The sequence below is a fragment of the Notamacropus eugenii genome, chromosome 3, assembly GCF_028372415.1.
Source record: "Notamacropus eugenii isolate mMacEug1 chromosome 3, mMacEug1.pri_v2, whole genome shotgun sequence".
NCBI lineage: Eukaryota > Metazoa > Chordata > Mammalia > Diprotodontia > Macropodidae > Notamacropus > Notamacropus eugenii.
Window position 1 is genome coordinate 350,448,457 of NC_092874.1, and position 7,406 is coordinate 350,455,862.

The 7,406-nt window shown below is 31.2% G+C and overlaps 1 pseudogene; it reads left to right on the plus strand.

Annotated features, from left to right (window-relative positions):
- Positions 1–937: 937 nt before the first annotated feature.
- On the plus strand, positions 938–1,876 carry LOC140532174 (small ribosomal subunit protein eS17-like; annotated as a pseudogene).
- Positions 1,877–7,406: the final 5,530 nt, after the last annotated feature.

Consider the following 7,406-nt stretch of genomic DNA (forward strand, 5'->3'; position numbering starts at 1 on the left):
AAAAATGTGCATCTCCTTTGAGTGAGCTATACTGCTTCTATGACTGTATGCCCTAGAGACGATAAAAATGAGAAAGTTTCCCACATATACAGAAATATTTATACCACCACTCTTTGTGGTGGCCAAAAACTGGAAATGAAGGGGATGCCCATCAACTGGGAAATGGCTGAATAAATTATGGTATATGAATGCAATGGAATACTCTTGTGCTATAAGAAATGATGAACAAGAAGACTTCATAGTGGCCTGGAAAGATTTATAGGATCTGATGCTGAGGGAAAGGAGCAGAACCAGGAGAATTTTCTGCACAGCACTGACCACAGTGTACGAGAGGTTTTTTTTTGTTTTGTTTTGTTTTTGTTTTGTTTTGTTTTTTTTTCTAGTAGACTTGGAACTTCATTGCAATGCAAGGACTTAAAAAATTCCCAGTGGTCTTTTAAGGCAAAATGCCATCCACATCTGGAGAAAGAACTATGAAATTCAATCGCAGAATGTAGCAGATCTTTCTTTCGTGTTACATTTTTGCTTGTTATATGATTTCTTCCATTCATTTTAATTCTTATACACAACATGACTACAGTTAAAATATGTTTAATAGAAATGTCTGCGTAGAACCTATATAAAACTCTATGCCATTTAGGGAGGGAGGGGAGAAGTAAGGGAGAGGGAGGGAGGAAAATCTAAATTATATGGTAGTCACTGTAGAACAGAAAAAATAAATTTAAAAATGCCCCCCCCCCAAAAAAAACAGAAAAGAGGACTTTGATTAGCCAAAACAGGTGTCAATAAGTCCATAAGGATGATGTCTTTTACTCATTGGAAAGCTTCTCATATTCTCATTTAAAAGCCATATGTTTATTTGGGCACTCAGTTTTAATCACCCTGGTTATAACAGGCTACTTTTTGGTAGAAACATTGATAACAGCAAGAAGTAACAATGAAGTATAACACAGATAATATAAAAAGCTTGCAGAATAACTGGGGGAAAAGCATTGTCATTGAATCAAAGATAAATAATCCTGCCAACCTCAGTGGTTCTGCTGACATTTTTCCTCTAATCCCAGTACAGTACAGTAATAAATGATAGATAACATTATTATTCTAAGTCAACGAATGAGTTAAGTATGTTCTGTTTAAGAAGTTGAGGAAATATGATATACAGTTAAAGAAAGACTATCTAAAATGGTTAAATATTTTAAATTGATAATTTGCATGGTGAACTTCAATTATCCTAAAAATTAACATGTGAGAAATTTAATTTCTCTGAAACTGAATAAAAGAAGTCTATAGCTTAATTTAAAAAAAAAAAAGTCCTATGCTTCATTTGTCCATTTGACAAGGATCATCCTGTTGATGAGATACTTCAGCATTTGTTTTTGAACAGCTATTAAACTGAATATCAATACAATTTATTTCTTAAAAAAACAAACAAACCCATATCTCCCTTCACCCTCCAGAGCCAACAGGGGTAGTGTTTGGACCAAGACTGTGAAGAAGGCAGTGCTAGTCATCATCAAAGAGTACTACACGTGCCTGGGAAATGACTTCCACACCAACAAGCATGTGTGAGAGGAGATCGCCATCATTCCCAGCAAAAAGCTCAGCAACAACATCTGGGGACATATATGAGTAATATACTCATCTGAGGAAAGGGATCCAGAGAGATCTGGTGAGAGTTACCATCAAACTGCAGGAAGAAGAAGAGAAAGGAGGGATAAGTATGTCCCCGAGGTCTCTGCTTTGGATCAAGAAATCATTGAAGTGAACCCTGACATCAAAGAAATGTTGAAATTCCTGGACTTTGGCAATTTGCCCAACCTGCAAATTACACAGCACTGTTGGGATGAACTTCAAAACACCAAGAGAAGGTGTTTAATATTTACTTTTGTCTTCTTTCCAAAAAATTTGGGAATGCCCCCCCCCAAAAAAAAAACCCCATATACACCACACGGTGTACTACCGAAATGCTTAAAGAAGTTTAATGAGTTACTGGAGGAAATGAATAGTAATATATATCTATATCTATCTATCTATCTATCTATCTATCTATCTATCTATCTATCTATCTATCTATCTATCTATCTACCTACCTACCTATCTATCTATCTATCTATCTATCTATCTATCTATCTATCTATCTATCTATCTATCTATATATATATATATATATATATATATATATATATATATATATATATATATATATATATATATATATATATATTAGTACGGGACCTCAACTTTCCCCTCTCAGAACTAGATAATTTGACAAAAATAAACAAATAAATTTTAAAAAAAAGATATTAGGGAGGTGAATAGAATTTTAGAAAAGTTAAATATGATCAATATCTGGGAAAAACTGAATGGGAATAGAAAGCAGTACAAGGAATCCACACAAAAACTGACCATATATTAGGATATAAAAACTTGCAATCAAATATATAACAAAAATCCTAAATTCAACCTTTTCAGATTATAATGAAATAAAATCACATTCCATAAGTGGGCAATGAAAGAGAGATTAAAAATTTAATTCTAAAGAATGAGTGGGTCAAAGAACAAGTCATTGAAAACAATCAATGATTTATTTAATGCCAAAGTGGTACTTAGAGGAAAACATTTCTGTAAAATCTTATTTCAGTAAAATAGAGAAAGCACAGAACAATGGAGAGGATATGCAACTAAAAAACTAGAAATAGTGCAAATTTAAAATTCCAAGTTAAGCACAAAAATGGAAATCCTAAAAACAAAAAAGAGATTAATAAAATGGAAAGTAAGAAAACTATTGAACTAATAAATGAAATTTGGAAATGGTTTTATGAAAAATTAAAATGGATAAACCACTGATTAATTTGATTTAAAAAAAAAGGAAGAGGAAAGCCAAATTATCAATATCTAAAAATGAAGAGTATGATTTCACAGCCAAAGAAGAGTAAATTAAAAGCCATCATTATGAGTTATTTTCCCTAATTGTACGCAAGTAAATCTGACAATCTAAGAGAAATGGATAAATATTAAAAAATAAATAAAATTGCTGAGATTAAAAGAAGAAGAAATAAAATAATTGTCTAATTCCATTTAGAAAAATAAATTTGAAAATACAACAATGAGCTCTCTAAGGAAAAAGAAATTCCAGGGCAGGGAAGATTCACAAGTGAATCATACCTAACATTTAAAGAACAATAAATCCCAATACCATATAAAGCATTTAGAAAAATGGACAACAGAGTCCTACAAAATCTTTCTATATCACAAATATTATTCTGATTCCTAAACCAGGAAGAGTGAAAACAAAGAAAGAATATTATACAGTAGTTTCTTTAAGGAATATTGACACAAGTATTTTAAATAAAATATTAGCAAGGAGATTATAATAATAAATCACAGGGATCATGCACTATGATCAGGTGCGATTTATTCCAGGAATGCATGCCTAGTTGATTATTCGGAAAGCTACCAGCATAACCGTCCATATCAATAAAAAAATAGAAATCATACGATTAACTCAATAGACGAAGAAAAAGCTTTTCACAAAATACAGTACCCATCCCTTAAAAAATAAAATTCTAGAGAGTATAGAAATAAGTGCAGCTTTTCTTAATATGATACGTGGTATCCATCTAAACCCTCAGCAAGAATTACCTGTAATGAGGATGAAACCTTCTCAATAAAGTTAGGGGGGAAGGAAGCAAGTCCATTTTCAACACTAATATTCAGTATTAAACTAGAAATGTTAGCTATAGCAATAAGAGAAGAAAACGAAATTGAATAAATCAGAATACGTAATGAGGAAAGAAAATTATCACTCTTTGTAGATATATGATGGTATAGTTAGAGAATCCTAGAGACTCGTCTAAAAGAACTTCTTGAAATAATGAACAACTTTAGGAAATTTTAAAAAGCGAGGATATAAGATAAACCCACATAAATCATCAACATTTCTATACATTACCAAGAAAGTCCATCAGTAAGAAATAGAAAAAGAAATTCTATTTAAAATAACAAAAACATGCAAAGTAGTTAGGAATCTATCTGCCTAGACAAATCCAGAAACTAGGAAAACAATTACAAAAGAATTTTCAGAAAAATTATGTCACATCTAAAAAAAATGGGAAATAATTTTTCATGGAAAGAATTAACCAAATCAATAAAAGTGACAGTTCTATCCAAATTAATTTACTTATTCACTGTCATACCAATCAAACTATTAAAAATCATTTTGTAGATCTAAAAAATAATGATAATAATATAAAATAATAATAAAATTCATCTGGAAGAACAAAAAGTCAAGACTATGAAGGGAGTTAATGAAAACAATGCAAAAGAATGGGTCTTAGTACTAAATTGAAAACTTTATTATAAAATGGCAATTATATAAGAAATCTGGTATTGGCTAAGAAAGAGAATGGCGAATCAGTGGAATAGATTATACATGCAATAAATGGTAGTAAATCACCAACCTAATCTAGTGTTTGATAAACCCAAAGAACCAAGGTTTGGGAACAAAAACTTTCTACTTGAAAAACAAAAAAAAAACTGTTGGGAAAACTGGAAAACAGTAAGGCAGAATCTAAATATACACCAACATCTTACACCATATGCCAAAATAAGGTAAAAATAGGCACATGATTTTGACATAAAAGGTGATGCCATAAGCAGTTTAGGAGAGTAGAAAATGGCTTACCTCTCAGATTTAAGGAAAAGGGAAGCACATATGCAAGCGATAAAAACATTATGAAATGCAAAATGGATAATTTAGATTACAGTAAATTTAAAACGGTTTTACTCAAACAAAATCAATGAACCTGAACGAACACAAAGTCAAGTATGTCAAAGGAATTTATGAAAATAAGTGCAAAGAGAAGTGTCTTAACTGTACCAGACTAAAGCTGCATTATAAATCATCAAAACTATTTGATACTGGCTAACAAATAGAGTGATGAATCATTGGAATATGTTAGGTACACAAGATGCAGTAGTAAATGATTATTATACAGTACTGCTTGATAAACCCAAAGACCACAACTTCTGTGTTAAGAACTCACTATTTGACAAAAACTTCTGAGAAAACTGGAAAATAGTACATCAGAAACTAGGCATAGAACAACAGTTCACCCTTTATACAAAGATAGGATCAAAATGTATACATGATTTCCACATAAAGAGTGATAACATAAGCAAATAAGAAAGCAAGGAATAGTTTCCTGTCAGGTAACTATGAAGGGAAGAATTATGACCAAACAAGAGATAGAGAACATTAAGAAACGAAAAAAGGATAATTTAGATTGTGTTTTATTTAAAAGAAGTGTTGTACAAACAAAACCAATAGAACTAAGATTAGAAGGAAAGCAGAAAGCTGAGAAACAATTTTTACAGTCAGTGTGTGTAATCACGACCTCATTTCTCCAATACATAGAGAGAACTTCATCAAATTTATAGGAATACAAGTCAGTCCCCAAATGATAAGTGTTCAAAAGATATGAACAGGCAGTTTTCAGATGAAGAAAGTAAAACTATCCATAGTCATGTGAAAAAAAACCTCTAAATCACTATTAATTATAGAAATGCAAATTAAAGCAACTCTGAAATATCGCCTCATACATATCACCTTAGCTAATATGACAGAGAAAGGAAATGATAAATGTTGGAGAAGATTAGGAAAATTGTAACACTGATGCATTGTTGGTGATATTATGAATTGATCCAACCATTCTGGAAAACAATTTGGAACTTTGCCCAAAGGGCTATACAACTGTGCAGACCCTTTAACCCAGCAATCCACTTCTAGGTTTGTATCCCAAAGAGATAATAAAAGAAAGAAAATGAACCCACATGTATAAAAATATTTATAGTATTTTTTTGTTGGTGGTGTCGAATTGGAAATTAAGGTGATGCCCAATGGAATAAGTTGTGGTATAGGAATTTAATTGAATAATATTGGGCTATAAGAAATGATGTGCAAGCAGATGTCAGAAAAATTAGAAAAGACTTACATGAACTGATACTGCATGAAATGAGAAGAACCAGGAAGACATTATACAAAATAACAGAAACACTGTGCAATGTTCAATTATGATAAGCTTAGCTCTTCTCAGTAATACAATGATCCAAGACAATTCCAAAAGACTCATGATGGAAAACTCTATCCACATCTAGAGAAAGAACTATGGATCCTGAGTGCTAATCTAAGAGTGCTATTTTCCCCCTTTCCCCTTTTCTTGTTCTGCTTCTTCTCTCACAATATGACTAATGTGAAAATATACTTAACATGATTGTACATATATAACATATCAGATTGCTCGCTTTCTTCAGGAGGGGAAAGAGAAGGAGGAAGCAAGGGAGCGAGAAAGATTAGGAACTCAAAATCTGACTGTCAAAGTGAATGATAAAAACTATCTTTACATGAAATTTCATAAAATACTTTTAAGTGAGGGAAAAAGAAATAATTCATCTAATGCATACAAAGGTGTATGAAAAAAAATACACATGTACCAATGCTGAGTGAAGTGTCCAGAGCCAAGCAAACAATATGCACAATAGCTATAATAACGTAAAGATAAAGTAACACTACATATGTACAAATCAAAAATGCTTTATCATTACCTATTCTAATTCAACCAATTTCTTTTTCTTCTTTCTTTTTCTTACTTATTGATAAAGATAACAATTTTAGTACAATAATTGAATAATAGTGATGATAACGGTCATCTTTGTTTCACTTTAATCTTATTTCAGAAAGTTTCTAGGCTATGCACATTGCATATAATGCTGGCTGGTGGTTTTAGATATATTGTACTTATCATTTTAAGATCAAGTATTACTCAAATAAAGAGATATCAAATAACATTCCGTAACCTACCACTTCATGAAGGTGACAAACAGTCATCTTTTTGAAACTCTCAAGTGTTACACATTGCATATGTTTTCACGAGTTTTCGAAATATTGATCAGGTGAACTGATTTTTTTCTTTTTTGTTATAAAAGATTCATTTGTTACACTGAGTGGTTCTCTGAGAAGGGAAGAAAAGGAATAATGGGGATAACTATGATAATGAAAAAAAGAGATGTCAATAAAAATTTATAAAAATATTTTAAATAGAAAAATAGAGTGAGATGAAATAAGTTAAGAGTTATAGAATACCTAAAAGCCATGACTAAAAAAGTACCTAAACATCAAATTTCAAGAAATTATCAGAAAAAATTGCCCTGATATTCTAGAGTAAAAGGATAAAGTAGAAACTAAAAGAATCACCTGGTCACTAAACACCTCCTAAAAGAGATCCCAAAAATAGTCAGATTCCAGAGTTCCAAGATCAAAGATAAAATAGCATAAGCAACCAGAAAGGAAAAGTTCAAATATCACCAAATTATAAATAGAATAATATGAGATTTAGCAATTTGTACGG